This window comes from Thermobia domestica, chromosome 2, assembly GCF_964235325.1.
Source record: "Thermobia domestica chromosome 2, izTheDome1.hap1.1, whole genome shotgun sequence".
Taxonomy (NCBI): domain Eukaryota; kingdom Metazoa; phylum Arthropoda; class Insecta; order Zygentoma; family Lepismatidae; genus Thermobia; species Thermobia domestica.
Window position 1 is genome coordinate 347,109,626 of NC_137455.1, and position 18,288 is coordinate 347,127,913.

Genomic DNA, 18,288 nt, shown 5'->3' on the forward strand with positions numbered 1-18,288 from the left:
GGTACAGGTAATTATTAACCTATCCAATATTTCGTTATATAAAATGTCGCCCGACGATGGGACTGAATATAAAAGTCATAAACGAGCTTGGCTTTTATCTTCAAGAATCACTGGTCCGTTTACAATAGTGATCTTACATTACATATATCTTTTACATTTTGATCGCTCCTCGTATATCTTCATTACATTTCATATACAGATACATTTATAACAATTCTTCCATTTCATTAATATTTATATTTTATTACATTAATTATATTCATTTCATTATCATTTATTACATTATTATATTTTATTATTAAACGTCGTCGCTTAATATATAATTTTTGAAGGGTGCGAAATCAAAATCGTAAGAATCAATTACGTTTTAATACATGAGTCACCGTGATTCAGGGCGCATTATATATTAATTATTTTAGATATTTCAAAATAAACATTGGATCTATAAGGCATCAGAATAATGAAGAATCTTATCCAAGACATTCATTGAATAATTAGCTTAAAAGAATGAATCTTACACTTAACATAATCTTTTGACAATTAAGTTTTCAACACATGTCAATCTAATATAAATAATCTTTGCTTTTAATCAATTATGAACCGAATTATAATTCCTCATATTGTCTGTATATCGAAGTTATAAGAATTGTTTTCATTATTGATATTAACACATAAACTTAAAAATAAAAATTCACAAGAATATATAACTGATATGGGTTTAACCCTAATTTCATTAACTAGAGTCAGTTTAAATTTGTACTAGCATATGATTCTAATAAGGTACATTGTACGGCACAATCTTGATTAGGTTCCACAATATGTTGTACATGTATTGCATCGTGATTCTGATTTTGATACGAAGTGCCATCTCTTGAACAGCGATTATGTCTATCCACGTAATTTGTCATATTCATGGAATTTCGCCATATCTTTCGATTGTTTTTATGCCTACTTCGATTGGGTGATCTGACATAATTATTGTTGTGATTGGTTAGGTTAGGTTGATTTCCTACATAGCTTTGCCTATTTTGCTCGTTTGGATTACTAGAATTTACTCGGCTTCGGTTGTATTCCATACCGTTCATACTACGGATATCTAGATTCCTAACAGGTACAAAATGATCTGAATTATTCTTATTTTTACTCACACCTGCTTGTTGATTCAAAGCATAGTATTGAGTTTCATAACATTGAACGAGCATTAACAAATGATTGAAACTCATACACTGTGTAGAAAACAAGATCTGTTGTAACTTAAATGGGAGCAAATTTCGAATGGATGCTATTATTCTAGATTCCGACTGCAATGGATTAACAACCTTTAATTCGTTGTAGGTATTTACAACAAACTCGACAACAGATTTGTGTAAACGAGGATTGAAATGTTGATTTCTAATCGTGGCATCTCTATTTGCAAGCAAAAAATCATTTTCATAATTCGCGATCAGTGCTGCCTTGAATTCCTCATATGTATTGATGTGATCCCGTATTGCCTTAAACCATAAGGAACATGGTGGGAGTAATAAATGAGGGATTAGCTTCATATATTGTGATCTATCTATACACATTATATTGCATTCGTCCTGAAATTTTTCCAGGAACGAAGTAGCATTCTCATTACATTTACCACTGAATTTACTCATGGCGCGTATTTCACTCATCTTAACACTTAACTTTACCTTCCTTTTATCATTCCGTGTACTTATTGTGTGACAATTCCTATCCATGACGTGATGTGTTGTTGCACCGTCTCTTATCCGCCCACCAGTACTCTTCGGATGAATTTCTTCCAAAATAATGTCCTTATCAGATGTGGGTGGAGGCGAGGTCATCTCTTGTGAATGGGGAAACTCTAAATGATCACTAACCATATTATTATGGTATGCGTTGTCCTTGACCTGTAGCTTCCTCATTTCCTCCTGTAGAGTAGCTATCAGTTGCGTATTTGCACGTATGTTGTTTGAATTATTGGTGACCTGAACCTTTTGCTGACGAACAGAAGATTCCATTACTTCTAAATCCTTTTTTACACCACTGATTTCTTGGATAATGTGTTCGTGATTATCCTGACAATCCTCAGATATTCTTTTTAACTTTTCCTCGAACTGCGAGGTGATGTCGTCCATCGCCTGGATAATTGATTGTTTCGTTTCATCTGACTTCTGTTCCATTCGTTTACTTAATTCCTCATATCGCTTGTTGGATTCTTCAAACTTCTGTTCTATCTTCTGTTCTATAGTCTGCTTCAATTCCTCGTATTGCTTGTTGTTTTCTTCGGACTTCTGTTCTATCGTCTGTTTCAATTCTTCGTACTGTTTGTTGGATATATGAACCAAATTTTGTTCCAGTCGCTTCATGGCTTCCGAATCGTCTTTACGATATTGTTCTTGCCGCTGTAAGGCTAATAAGATTCGGTCTTCTAGTGTCATTCCTGGTGTTACACTATGTTCACCGTTGTCACTATCATTGGGTTCATTCTCCATAGCGTTACCGTTCATTTTTCTTATTATTATTCTACCACTTCTCAGTCTTGTGAAATTTGTATTCATTAACTTTGTTACAAAAGTAAATTCACCCTTACTTTGCTTCGGGTAGTGAATTTACAATAAATCCCGGGTGAGGTAAACCAAAATTTTTTTATAACGAACTTACCAAAAGGTAATCGTCAACCTGGTTCGATCAGTGATATAAAGAACTTGAGTGGTAGTAACTGTTTTCATGTAAAAATATCTTTAATAGTTATATATATAATACTATTCTCACCTTCTCTATTAGAATTATAAAGTAGATGAACGGTTTTAAATGGTTTATTAGTTGATACACTTTTAATGTATTTTTCATTCACACTGTCGTGCACACATACATGAGAATTCGGTATCCATAAACAATTCCATAGCAACGAACTATATCATAATCTCTATATCTTACAGATATTAAAAACCTTCTTCTTTTGTTATTATTAAATTAACATTCTATAAGGTATAGTGCTTATGTATGAGCACTTTCTACCCAAGGTACAGGTAATTATTAACCTATCCAATATTTCGTTATAGTCTCGGTCTCGTCTCGATTTATAGAGGTCTGTCTCGGTCTCGGTCTCGTCTCGGTGTTTGAAAGTCCGTCTCGGTCTCGGTCTCGTCTCGGTGTCTGAAAGTCCGTCTCGGTCTCGGTCTCGGTACCATCCCTAGGTACATTTACATTAAATAGGACTACGGAAATAAAATTGCAAATGCGTATTTGCAGATTAACATTTCTATTGTAGTAAATTTCTCACACGATGGCAGGCAACGAAGTTTCAATATTATTAACTGCTATCAAGTTAATGACTACATTTCTGAAATTCATTCAGAGTTTAATTTGAGAAAATATTGAGAGAAAGCCCACCTTATGTTTCGTATAGCTCCCACTTCGATCTTCTCTGTCAGCGTCATAAAAACTTTAAAATGTTGTAAACGATATGCATTTACAATGTAATTAATTATTTTACAGCCAACACAGACTAAATCATTAGTATAACTACCCTTTCTGCCAAATACCATAGTATAAATCCATTTCTGTTTAAATATAACATGGTCATATTAGTATGTGAAAAAGAATTACAGAAGATAATATACTACAAATGACGATTATTGACAGTGCTATTAGGACACTTTGTCTATTCTCTGTGGCGGCCATGTTGTCATTAACTAAAATATTGAAAAACGTAGTACAGGTAAATACAGTGGTTCCAGGTAGTTTTTCTCAAAAATTTAGCATGAAGCAAATAATAATATTATAAAAGATCAAATTTGAAATATAGTGTATTGAGATTGCAGCAATGCTCCGCTGCCTAAGCTCATGGGGTTAGCCACGAAAGGGTACTGAAAAGTTCCTGGCTTTGCCAACAGAAACAAGTGTCAGAAGTCCGAGATTACCTGTTTATGAAACGTACTCCCCATTGAGATCAATGAACTTTTAACAGCTTTGGTAAAGCTTTTCTACCCATTAAAAAATGCTTTTGATGATCACCCAAACCAGGCCCGTAGCCAGCCCGAAAATGTAGGGGGGCCCGGTGGAAGTTAGGGGGGCCCGATCCAAAATTATTAGTTCATCCCATATTATAGTTCATTTGCAAACCTACCGTGAAAATTTTAGAGGGGAGCAGTAAAAATTTAGGGGGGGGGCCTAGACCCCCCTGGATACGGGCCTGCCCCTAACCAGCTCGCAACAGCCTGTGTGACGTCAGATATATCCTCAAAACGGTGATAATTCAGGAGTTTATTCAGGTTGGGATGTAGAAAATAGTCAGAAGGAGCCAGGTCTAGGAGTAAGATGTGAGTTAGACCAATTGTCCCTTTTGTGAGCTTTCCACGTCGTTTTCTTTTAATCGAGTAATTAACATAATTCTCTCTGGTGATAGAGGCGCCATTCGGAAGGTAGTCCACCATTATAATGCCATCTTTATCCCAGAAAACAGACGCCAGGACTTTTTTATCCAATTTCCTGGTACGGAAATTTTAGGGCGGAAAGAACAACTATGGCAACATTCCTTTGACTGTTCCTTTGTTTCGGGATAATAAATATGGAGCAGGCACGTAGCTAGGATTTCGTAATAGGGGGGGTCCGTGACGAAATATTGCGGTTATCACGCCAGGGGCTCGATCATTCTGAACTATTTTACTGTAAACATATTGGTTCGTTTAGCCAGGATTTCGTAATACTAGGAGGGGATAATATGAAATACTCTGGTTACACACCAGGGGCTCGATCAATCTTAACTATTTTAGTGGCAACACGTATATATATTTGTTAAGACAATAAAATGAGGATATGCTAGTAAGTATTTCAATAACGAACTATCTCTCGAGTAAAAGAATAAAGAATCTCGAGTAAAAGAATTTAAAAAAAAAAAGTATTGGAAAAGATATAATATTCCGAGTTTCTTAAGTTCTTCTTAGAGTCTATCTGATCGAACCGGTTTCTCGATCATCATTTGTTGTCCATAGGAGCTAGCATGGAGCTAGATGGAATTTGGAATGCTCCGTTACAATAATATTCATTTTCAACTTGATCCCTCCCCCTCCCCCACACACATAGTATCCTCTACACAAAGCTCCTCATAAGAAAAGAGTAACCATACGCTTGCTGTAGCTTTATATTTTTAACGCTGATTCTTCTTTATCTCGTTTCTTATTGTTTCATCCTACCTTAATTTTTTACATTTCTGGTTCCGAAGGGGGGTCCGGACCCCCCGGACCCACCCCTTGGCTACGTGCCTGTATGGAGCCAGATTTCATTCCCTGTCGCTAGTCTAACCAAAAAAAAAAAAAAAGGGTCAAGGTAGCTTTGGATGCGTCGACACGTTCCTTCTTTACATCCGTACTCAAAAGTTTTGACTCCCATTTCGCTGAAAGCTTGCTCGTGTTTACGACTGTGGTAATATTAAAATAACGAACTCGCTTCCTGCAGATGTACAGTATCTGGGTATTTTTTTTGGAGAATATTCGACGGTTCTCAAGAATCAGCTCATGGATAACATCGCATGTTTGCTGGTCTGTTGAGGTTGACGAAGTCTGCTGCGAGGATCATCTTCCCCTTTGAAATTGCCAGTCTGAGAACTTAATATCTAGGTTTTTACACAACTGTATGAAGAATATTTCTCCCCCATTATTTGGCACATCTCCATATGTATTTCCCTTGCAGACTTTCTTGGATCCATATGAAATTCATAACGGTCCTCAGCTGTTATGACGTAAAACTTCTTCGTTCTTCTTCGATCTCACATTCTACCTGCAATGATATATGTTGTACGATTAGAATTCAATTGATTTTAACGCGGCTTTCATATGACAACAATTTTATTTGTCTACTTCAATTTAAAAAGAACGAAGTCAGGAAATTTTCAGCACCCTCCTCGTACTTCATGGAAATGTATAATCTTACAGTGTTATAGTTTATAATTAATGAGAGTCAAAGTATGAGGGGAAAAAGAAAATATAAAAATCAAAAGTCAAAAATATGAAATTTCAATTATATACCCTACTTTCCAAAAATATAGGTATGTGCACACCCTACACTTATGTCATTATTCATCAACACTTTTTAAAACACATCAATCGTAGATTTACCCAGTATTTATATAATTGAAGATTATGATTAACAATTGGCGTTGTTAATATATACTATACCTAGAATAGCGTAAAAAAATAATAAAGCAAAAGAATACCAGTGTAATAATGTTCAATTGTCACCATTTCGGAGCATATCGGGAGAAATCCTTGTCGATGTCTGAAATGGATAACTAATACGTGCCAGGGTCTTGGAAAGTAACCTCAGCAATTAAAACTGAAGCAGGCAGGACTTCAAAGAAATTGATTGGCCTCTACCATGGAAGAGGCTTTATGCTCCATCTCCCAAACCGAGGACTAACGCTTACCCTTAAGGCTGAGAGTGCATGTGGTACCTCATCTCGTCAAATTGAGGTGAGCAAGAATTTCAAGAAATGGATTAGGCTCTGCTGGGTTGTGGTAATACCCTGCGACTCGGTACTTTGAGATGTTTCGGCATCAAAAGGAGGAAGTGAGTATGTCTTATCGAGCCAGCGCCGACACAGGAGTTCCCAATAGACTAATGTTCACTAGTGTAATCACCACCACCATCAGATGTAACTGCGAGATGAACATCAATTCATTACGCTAATGGGGGTATGCACTTATCCTTCTTTGGAAGAGTTTTATATCCGAAGCACGTATCTTTTCATCAAGCAATCACTACAAACCTACAGATCTACAGATCAGTCTATGGGATAAAGCTTTTAGAAGGGTAATTGCCCATCCACCCTAGAAAACAACTATGATACAAACTTCTTCAACATATCACTATCCACGTTATCCTGTTTTGCATTAGTAAGTCACAGCTCCGTCTCCCATGGAACATAGGAGTATTTTTTTTTAAAGTTGGTTTACAAGCGCGTCCCTTTCAGCCCGAGACAATATGGCACTTGGATTATGGTATTATTCTTACCACATCAGCTTCCGCCGGGAATCGAATTCTCGTCTCCCACACAGAAGATAAGTACGCAAACCATATAGCCACGAGGAGTTCTAATTTTTAAACATTAAATGTATAGGGGGTATAAGAAAATCCTATTTAGGCACTCTCCCCGCATTCTCTCGCCGATACTTTAACAATCATGTGAGAGAGTTCTGAGATTAGCCCTTCGCCGGATTGTCCAACATGGAACTCGGTACCTTGCAATGTTATTATACCTTCTGACTCCAAAAGGAGAACGTAACCATACCTTAAAACGCGCCGGTACCAACACTGGAGATTCTGGTCGACTGTCTCAATCAGTAAATTTCATAAATTGGCTTCAGTCCATTGTTGTTGATTTAATAAGATAAAAATCTGACTTTCTATACGGGGAAGGAGAAACGCGCTTAAGTTTGAAGACAGAGATGTAACGATGGTATACAGTGTATACCCATCTAAGGGCGGATCGAAGGGGGGGCTAATCTAAGGGCGGATCTAAGGGGGGGCTACGGAGCTATAGCCCTCCCTTAACGCTCAGGTTTACACTGGATATAATGGGCTTCAAATCAGCTTTACACTGGATAAAAAGGCAAATTATGGTATAGCCCCTCCCTTGATCATATCCTGGATCCGCCACCGTATATTTTTTAAAATATATATTTTTAAATCAGTGATAAAAGGGTAAGCAAAAATCACTGGGAAGTTACTGGGAATCGAAGTTAAAAATGCAATTCAGGCACTAGAAACATTTAGAATGTGAAGATATATATTAAGATTTTTACTAAATATGAAAATTTTGTCAAAATATTGTGAAATATGCAAATTTAAAATAAGCTATTACGATTCAACATATTATGAGACATTAAGATCCTTATTCTTACTAGCCAAAAAGGCATGATTTAGAATATGAAATTTTATATTTTGCTCCTTTCTCTAATTATAATTAATAAAAAGTGTAGTAAATATTTCACGGTGTCGTTGGTGTTCAGCAAAGTGAGTCCTCAGTCAAAAAAAAAAAGATTGGGAACAAGTTGGTTAATGTATACCGTGTGCTATCAAACGTAAGAACACGGTAAATTATGAGAACTTGAGAGATTAACCCTTCCTTGACGAGCTTCTGCGTTAGCCAATGTCCTTAATTACTAACTCTGTGACATAGCCTGTCTTCTCAAAACAGAATTCCATGAGATTCTGAACTGTCGATTCGTTTCTAATTTTGCAGCATGTTAAGTCAACTATTACGACACGGAAGTCATTGCTTTTCGAATTTATCCTTCGCCAAATTTTTCATAACTGTGTGACACAAACCAGTTGGCATTCATTGGATTTGCAACTGTATCCTTCGGTATGGAATTATGTAACTTGCACTTAAATAATCTTACCCGTAACTACAGATGTAGATTTAAAATATAAAATCAAAATAGCTAAATTCTATGTATAAACACAGTGCTTTTAGTTTGTATATACGATGAACCAACGTTTTGATTCAAAATACATGAGTTACTTTCTCGTGTTTGATTATATTTTTCTTAATTGAATCAGTTAGGATCTCACTTTATTGTATTTTCATGTTGTTTTTCTTCTCCTACGGGAAATAAATTAAATATTTCCATTTAAAATAAAGTAAATTAATATTTAAGCTAAAATTAAAATAATTTTGAGTAATATTCAATTAAATTAAACAACTGTATTTGAAGAGAAAACTACTTCAAAGTATTTTAGATTATTTGATTTTGGAAAGATATTGCTTAGGTAGCTTTTTAGGTGCTTTCTAGATGACTAAAGATTACGTATCAGTCTTTCCAAGATTTGCACATCGCAAACCAATAAAAAAAAAAGCAATCAACAATTTTAATTGCTATGTCATTATCATAAACTAAAACGAAAAATTTTCCATTCCATTGTCGCAAATCGATATGTAATGGGGCCCTAATACCTTAGCTGTAGCCTTGTTAGTGAACATCAGGAATCAAACGGAAGCTAAGGGACACCAAACTATAACATTCAACATGTACGGAATATGGCCGAAATTTTAAAGAAATAATGGAAAAGGCAAAGAGAGATGGTATTTTAAATAACTTTTTTATTACGTTTTGCAGGCCATAATGTTGACATTCAGAAACTTGTTGCGGAAAAAAAAAATACTTCGAGTAATAAGTAGCTTCATTTAACCAACAATTCCTCCAACGATTCCACCTCCAAGAGATCCAAATCCTCCATAACCATGGGGGAATCCATATCCTGAAGCTAATCCATAACCATGGAGACCATAGAGTCCTGGGTAATGGCCATGAGTGATGCCGTAACCGTAGCTACTTACACCACCTGAAAGAAGAAACAAATCCTTAATGGTAAAGTACAATTTAAAAACAAAATGTTATTTCTCAACGTGGCACTCAGAGGATAAAGGAATGGAGTCAAATTAACAACATTATGATAAAAAGGATATTCGCATAAAGTGTGTACAATACGCTTAAGTACGTGAAAAGTTAACATAGTTCTTTATATCATAAATTACTTATTTACAATATCTGGATGTGAAAGGAACTTCAGATAGAGGTGTTAAAGATTATATGTGTCAAAAATGACCGAAGAGTGGACTTGATTCCCTTGTGCACTGCACGTGTCATATTATATTAATTATGCTGTGTTTTCAAATTGGATTATTAAGTTTGAGAAAGATGGCTATACTTACCATATCCAATACCTTGAACGGCCAAGATGACAAGGGCCAACACAAGGAAAGATAGCTGTAAGATAAAAATAAATAAATAAATAAATATTACTATATAGGAGTGAAGATCAGAAAGTAAAGACTAATTTTGTTTTCAGCAAACTACTGCGTAATTATTCTAAAATACCTATAGGGTCATTTTTAAAGTACGGTACTCCCCTCCTTCATTATACACTTTCCAGCAGTGCTCCTGCTATGCGGCAAATACGTTACTCACTGTCAGTCCATTTTGTGAAAGGTGTTTGCAAGTCCAATCCGCCATTTTAGAAACTACTAGGTTGGATAAAAAATGAAGACCAGGGAGCTGTTTCTTCAGTTCAGGAAACAGTCAAAAGCATCACCTTCATTTCGAACTCATTCTTGCTACTCCTTTGCACACTGAAATACGATAGCATTATGTTCTTCACTCAGCATACGAGAAATCCATCTACATGAAACTCGAGATATCATCAGTAAGAACAACCTCAATGCTACCATATCACATGACAAGGCTGGCTGGAATCTGATACATTGATAAACATCTGTCTTCTCTCACAATGGAGTGCACAATGTTTACCATACTCTCCGTTCTTGATGTTCTGCATTCTGATGTTCTGTAGTCATCTGCCTCTTGTCTTTCCTTCAAGAATAAATTATGCCACCCAAATAGTTTATAGGTGTCAGCAGTAAATTCTTGTTAAAACGAACACGAAATTTGACAATATAATAACACTATTTAAAGCAGGACTGTTGCATCCCAGAGTATAAGGTACTGTCAAATAATTTCCAACCACACTCGACTTTCAACGTCGCTCCTCACGTGTAAAAAGAGAGATAATTTTGAATATTTCACAGCACATTCATTGAACATCAAACTACATAGTAACATACTGTATGTCCCCGGTGAATGAAAAATAAATTTACTCCTTGTTCTCCTGCTTGCATACAATATTATTGAAAAATGTAGGTTACAAACATTTAAACATTTATTTCTTTCTAAAATGCTTAATATAGTTTTGTAGAGGGAAAGTATACAATTTCAATAAACAGGATTGTCGCGTGTTCGAGAACGCTGTATGCAGCGTCGCCAGATCTAGCATAATGATGCTAGATCTAGGATAATTTGTATGTCTTTAGCATCTAGCATCTTGCTTTTAGCATCCTGCCCAAATCTAGCATAATTTCAGCAAGTTTATCAAAAAGCCGTAAAACCTGGAGATGAGAAAGAAGTTGGTCGTGGGAAGAAAAAGAACGGCAGAAATGTATCCTCTCCCATTGATTCATACAGTCGGTAAACCATACAGGCAGTCTTATTTTCCGAAGTAGGTTAGAAACGGCTTTGTTTTTGTGTGTGTGTGTGTGTGTGTGTGTGGCTCTACCCAGGGTTTTCTAGTCCTTTAACTGCGAGGCATGGGCGTAGCTATGGGGGCCATTCTACCCCCAACATTTTGACAAGTTCACCATCTTTATTTCTGACTTCATGACCACCTTTATTAATGAAATGAAAGGTCCTAGACCGACCAAAAATCTGCCCCCCAGCATACAATTCCCCTTTCCGCTTATGCTGCGAGGTAATTTTCTTTTAAAATATGTAAACAAACACTTTGCATTCATTTATACGATATATACGCCATTGAGTCTGGCAACGACTGCACTAGTTTAGTTGAGTTAAAGCTTTGGTGCGTGAAGTATTGAGTTCTATCCACGCATTCTTGCGCTCTGCGTTTTAAGTTACGTTATCGTATCTCAGCTTCGTTTTTTTCTTTTAAAACTCCTGAATTAGTAATTATGAGGATCTAGCATAATTTGACCGAATCTAGCATAATGTCGATCAGGTTTTGGAATAATTCCGAGCTGTGAGTCTGGCAACGCTGGCTGTATGTAGCAGGAGAGGAGAATTGCACAAATGACCATGCCTGCTCCTGCTTCTGCTTCTGCTGACTTAATTCAAAATAGGAATTGCGATTGAATCATAAGGTGCATCTTTTCTTAACTGGTAGCGAAGCCATATAATTGACGGATTAAACTAAAGTTCTTTAGAGTTTGCTAATTTAAACCATAAGTTATTTAAGTAAAATGTTATAATTTTGAAGTAACAGAAAGCACTGTGCAAACAGGTAAGTACGCAGGGGTGAGGGTATTAGTACAAGACATAACCAAAAATTCCAACTTTATGTAAATTTGAAATAACTTCATGAGTATTTGAAGTTATATACAATTTATATTCAGGCTGAATTTAGACTCTAATTGGAAAAACTTAAAGATCACTCCCAATATAATTCCTGGATACCTGCATGTACGGGATTTACCATATTTGTCAACCAATATTATTTACATTTAACTGCATAAAATAGTTTTCCAAAAGTTACATGTATTTTAGGAAAAGGTACTAATATTTGTTTTCAAGAAATGTGCTTCTTAAAATGAGATTATATGCTGACAAGTGTATTGATAATAGGTTCATAGCCATGTTTAAGAATTATCTTTAGGTGGGCTGCATTTATGCGATATGTCTAATAAAAATCAAAGATTTTACTTAGATTAAATCTAATAAATATATTCCGTCATAAAAAAAATTAATAAATTATTCCCGTCATAAAAATTTTAAAATGTTAGGGCCAATCCGAAAATGCCCTCATATCTCTCCGATTACTAAAGAGTAGTCCTATAGTGACCTGTAGATTCACATAAAGAGTGGTGCTGTAAAAGTACCGTACGTTAAACTCCAAAGCAACTACTCAAAACTTGATAATGTTAGAAGTTGCTTCACAGATAATCTTTGAAAACTACTTACATTTTTTAAATTTTGACTGTAAAGTCAAAGCTGACTGTATTGTGTAGCGTTATGACTGGATGGTTCAATTATATCATATTTTCAGGATACTGAGTTCGTGTCGAAATCCTTAATAAGTTATCTCGTCAATGATTCTCTTCTTCATTCATTCCTTCCAGGATCGTAACTTGTGGAGGGGCAGGAGGGGCAACTGCCACTCAGGGAAGCTTCCCGCCGTTCGAGGGGGCCACTTTAAGACAAAATTTTCTTACTACATATAGGATACGAATATGAAACTATACATGAAGCGCCAAACAGGTTCACTACATTACATAAACAAAACAGCACACAAAAGGTAAATAAAACAAAAATGAGTTGTAAGCCCATTTCAGTTAAAAAAAAAAAAAAAAGTCTACTATTAGGGGTCCTAGAAATAATATTTATTCCTATTGCTTTGAGATTTGTCAATATTGTCCCCTTAATTAATTTGTCATGTATGAAATGGGCTCAGGGGCGTAACTAACGGCCCCGCAGATCTTGACTGCGGAAGGGCCCACAGACACTGGGGGGCCCACAAAGAGTAAGAGAAATATTGAAAGAATTCGAATTTCGGGGGGCATGGAATCATAGTTACCCCACTGAATGGACACATTATCCCATTTAAATAGAACTGAAAATCATTTAAGGGGCCTCTACTGCCTCATCTAGGGAGCACAAATAACTTTTCCTGGAGGGACCAATAAATGCTTGCCCCCCTTCCCCCAGAAGAAAATCTAAGTTACGGCGCTACTTCCTTCTAATGAGAACTTCTTCGTACTGTGCTAAACATCCGGATTGAATGACTTTAAAAAACCGTTGGATACACTGCAAAGTGAAACTCTCCGCTCCCCTGTCCCACCGCGCTTGCCACGAAACTGATGTAAACACAACAGCAGCGCCATCCTTCCAAAACCGCACAGCTATCCTGGTCAGGTTATAGAATCTTTGGACCAAACTTGGTTATAAGTCTACATATAACATTTTATTAATAAGTATATTAATACTTTCTCTGAAAATATTGAAATTATTTTCAATGAAATGAGCAAAATAAGAAAACTTTACTCCATTATCCACGGAATATATTTTGTATTTTCCTTTTACTCTGAAGAAGCTATAGATTGCTTGCTTGGTCATCTTAGTTCAGCAAAACAGCTGTTTAATAAAAGATACACAGCACGTTTTGTCATAGTATATTTTTTTTTTTAAAAAAAAAACGATATTTCTGCCACATTTTGAAAACTTTATTTGAAAGTTTTCAAAATGTGGCAGAAATATCTTTTTTAAAATTACTAAATCATGCTAAATAATGACAGAGATTAGACAAAATTATCTTTATGTACCATCTCAATCAGGGGGTGGACCCAGGACCTCTGAGAAGACGGTTAGGAGTGTGGCGGTAAAAGATTATCAGTTCTCTCTCTCACCAAACTTTTGAAGTACATCCGAATATGATGTCAATGCAAAAGAATTTTCTTACTCAAGACCCCGATCGCTCCGCCCCTGACTTGAGCATATGCGTGAAGTGGTTTATTACGAACAAGACAGAAAGAACTGTGATAGATTGATTACAGAACTGTGATAGATTGATTACAAGTAGTACGGTTAGAAGCACTGCTGCTTGCATTTTAGTTCCAAAACCGGCCGCCCGCACTCGTTCGCTGGTTGTGTTATAACGGTTTTAAAGATTATCTCATTCATATAGTATGACGATAGAGCTAAGGGACGAGAAGAACAGTGAAGCTACAACGAAAAGCTGCCATACCGTCACTTGTCTTGAACACTCAACGTAAACGTTACTAAAGATGGAAGATTGAATAGACCTGGAATTTACTCTGATCTAATAAGCTACTGACCACTTACTTTGGTTAATATTACTGCTATTACCATTAATAATAATAATAATAATAATAATAATAATAATAATAATAATAATAATAATAATAATAATAATAATAATAACTTTATTTTAAGTGCTATGAACAGCTCATAAGCAAAAATACAGCACTATGTTAAAATCATTATATCATCATTTTAAACAGACCAGAAATTATATAATATAAAATGACTATTAGAGCAGGTTAAGGCCTTTGTCAGAAGAATTAAAATTATAAGGTACTAAAATTATAATAAATTATAAGGTAATAAATTATAATATATTAAAATTATAAGGTTCAAACTGATATATAAAACAAAAACAAATAAAAGAATACAGTCAATTTCATAATATACGACTAAAAGAACTATACAAATTAAAGTCTCATTTAACTACCATTTAAAATAATGAAACAACCTTACTTAAAATTGCACATTCACATGCAAAAATCTCTTTCACTTATTGTCAAATTTTAACGTAAAAGACAGGTTCTTTGAGTAAAAGATTATAACATAAAAATACACTGAAAATACACAATAACAATAAAATAATCAGCTAGAACCCTTGTCATAAAGTTAAAACAGTTTAATTTTTGAAAGAAATGCTCTGATATTTCTCTTAACATATGTTCATTTTAAATTGTAAGGCATTGTCATATAATAATAATAATAATAATAATAATAATAATAATAATAATAATAATAATAATAATAATAATAATAATAATAAAGTATTTCTGTTATCTGGTGCGCTAATTTTAGATACATTGCTTCAAGATATTAATATTTTCCTTCAGAATAAACTTACCTGACTAACGAAAGCCATTTTGTTTGTTGTTAGTGCTCAGAAAGAACAGTTGATGTGGTTTACATTAACAGGTTCTTTTATACTTTATTTGTGAAGAAAGAAAGTTGATTAGTTAGGGAAACTACGGAAAGACGGAAAGAAACTCCATATAGCAGAGCACTTAAAGAAAAAAAAGAATAATTTAATGAATTGAAAGTTTTCCAAGTTTTAAGTAACAATTAATCATTGACCTTCCAGTATAATTATCCGTTCTTAGTTGATCATACAATTGTACTTGATATAAACACTTACGTGTATCTTAAAATGGCATCAGCTCGTTATATCGTGTTGCTAATCTTCATATCCCTTAACCTGGTACAAGTAATGAAAGTTAAATTGAAATATTGTATAGAATGAGTATTGAAATTGAAATTTATAGAAACAAGAAAATTAGTACCGGTACAGGAAATTGTATCGTAGTACAAATTACAACAGTACCGGTACATTGAAAATTTTAAATACACAGAACTTAATAATACAAAATTAGAGAGAATATGACTAAATTATAAAATAACAAAATAATACTACTAAAATATTTTACAACATACAAAAGAAAAGAAGAAGAAAATAATAAAATAAATTATTGAACGGAAATTGACTACATTCAAATTTACAAAACTGACCTATTTGAATACTACATTCATAAATCATGTTTTGGTCAAATTAGTTTAAGGTCACGTGTACAGTGCTCAAGCAAATGTCAAACAAATCCCAGCGTGAATTGCTTGATATTTGCCAATACAAGAACTAAAGTCCCGAAAAGTAGCGAACACCTGTTTCGTTTAGTTAGTTATCACAGTTTTGATATGAAGACTAGTATTGTCTTTGTCACATACAATTTCCGTTTCATTGAAGATGGAAACAAGGTTTTTTTTTAAAAAAAAAATTTTCAACAGATGTAGAAGGAAAATCAAGAAATAAATATAAAAGAGCTAGTTGCACTGCAATTGCAAAGTGATATATTGAGATTGAAGCTCCATATTGAATTCTATAAAAAGGATTGCCATCTTTTCTCTGCAGATGTGTTTACTTTATCTTTAACTAGCATAATAGATTGTTATTTAAAGGAAAAGCAGATATAACGAGGTTGTATTTGTAGTGTTTAAGCCTTTCTGAGTGCGAGTGATCTTTCCCTTATTTTCGTTGTTCATGATGGAGTAACATACTTAAAATCGTATTTTTAAGATTTGTTCTTTCTGGAGAAATACGGACGGAAAATGATGTCATTGCACGAAGCGGCAAATTCCCTACCACTGGCCCTAGCTTCGGATACGCAAAAGTTCCATTTTCCGAACAAACTTTTGAATTATGGTTTTCAACAGGCAGCTAGAGCGATTATTTCATTCGTTAATGGAGTCAATTCGTTAGCATTCTCACAGAATGACGGTGAGTTTAACGGTGATTATCAACATCACGCACGGAAATTATAACTCGGCTATGGAAACTAAAAGAAAAAATTTCACCGACTTTTCCTCCATCAGCTAACGTCGTTTCGGATTTGCTATTGTTCAAGTATATTTTCCACCTAGCGAGAACTGGCAACAGTGAAAGGAAGTCAAAAAAAAAAGTGAAGGTGAATGGTGGCGAGTGGAGTTGTAAAACAAATTACCGATGGCAAAATTATTTTAAAATGAAGTATTGAATTGACTTTTTGTATTCTGCTAAAGAATAACTTCATCTATAGTGAAACCCAAACAAAAATTCATAAAGAGAACAATTTAAACGCAGAAAGATTTGTTATTTTGCCCACATATTAAAAACAAACGGAAGAACAAAGGAATCACGTGTGTTAATAGTATAGTTATTTGTGGTTTATTGGAAAGAAAACTTTTAGTGTGTGAAATCTCATATAATATTCTGCCCTATTTCTCATCAGAATATATGTATTTCATTATTTGTTTGTTAAAATCTTGTGTGAAGTTCTATTAAGTAAAATTGCAAGAAGTGATTACTAAACGTATCAGTGCAAGTATTTGAATATGCTCATAGCATTATAGTAAAGAATACGTCTGAAAGATACATACTTTTATTGTACCAAAGTATAAGTTTAACCATACCAATCTTTTGACATTTTTTCAGTAAAAAAAAAAAAAGTCGTTGATTAACAAGGTAGGTTTATTCAACATTCTGTAATGTATGGAATTCTTCATGGTGTATAAAGAATAATCTGCTTGACATGGAAAGATTTAATTCATCAACTCCTTATATTTTGACAGACATATAAGTGTTCATATATGCAAGAGTGTGGAAGCCTTAGTGAGCAAAGGCACGAGTGCTGTTCATATACTATTGTTTATGCAAAAGAATGTTGTTATACTGTATTAATATGTTAACTTCAGAAGTAATCAACGAGGTTATCCGGAAGTAATACTCTATTGAGAGGGAATTATAGTACCTTTGACGGGTTTTACTTCATGATAAATTCGAGATACTTCTAACTATATTTCAGGCAACTGGAATTTTTCAGACCATTTCAAGATAAGCACTGTTAAATGCCAGATATTAATCAAATACTTTATTGAGCCCTTCTGACTACTGCAAGTACACAGGATTATAATACGTTTTTGGGCTTAGCTGATTTCTAGCAGCTAAAGAATAATACTCCCCTGGACCGGGCTGCTTCACCGCAGCTACAGAATGGCTTTCCCTCAAGGGACCACACTACGACCGTTATAGAAAGTATCGTGCTCAGTGTGCAACTAAAGAGTGTTATTCAGATATAAACAAAATATACCCCTGTGTACAATATTTAGTAGTACTACGTGCACAGTAGTAAACAACTAGTATTGAAGAAAAGTATATTAACACTATTCTTCCTTGTATTGCTCTAGTAGTCAAAATGAGTGAACTTAAGGAAATGTCTTTGGAGACATTGATGCGAGCTATTGAAAAGTTAGGTAGCAAAGTAGAAAGTAATAATAAAGAATTTCAAACCCAAGTGGTAACGTTGGGTAATACCTTTGAAAAAATGTTAATGCAACACAATGAAAAATTGTCAGAAGAAATCGGAGATAGAGTGAGTAAATCTTACGA

At 34.7% G+C, this 18,288-nt stretch overlaps 1 long non-coding RNA gene across 1 annotated transcript; it reads right to left on the bottom strand.

Moving 5' to 3' along the window:
- Positions 1–9,080: 9,080 nt before the first annotated feature.
- LOC145679875 (uncharacterized) lies at positions 9,081–15,285 on the bottom strand. Its single transcript, XR_014130595.1, has 3 exons — positions 15,217–15,285; positions 9,707–9,761; positions 9,081–9,336 (listed from the first exon to the last, which is right to left on the bottom strand). It is a non-coding gene; the product is annotated as an uncharacterized LOC145679875 (long non-coding RNA).
- Positions 15,286–18,288: the final 3,003 nt, after the last annotated feature.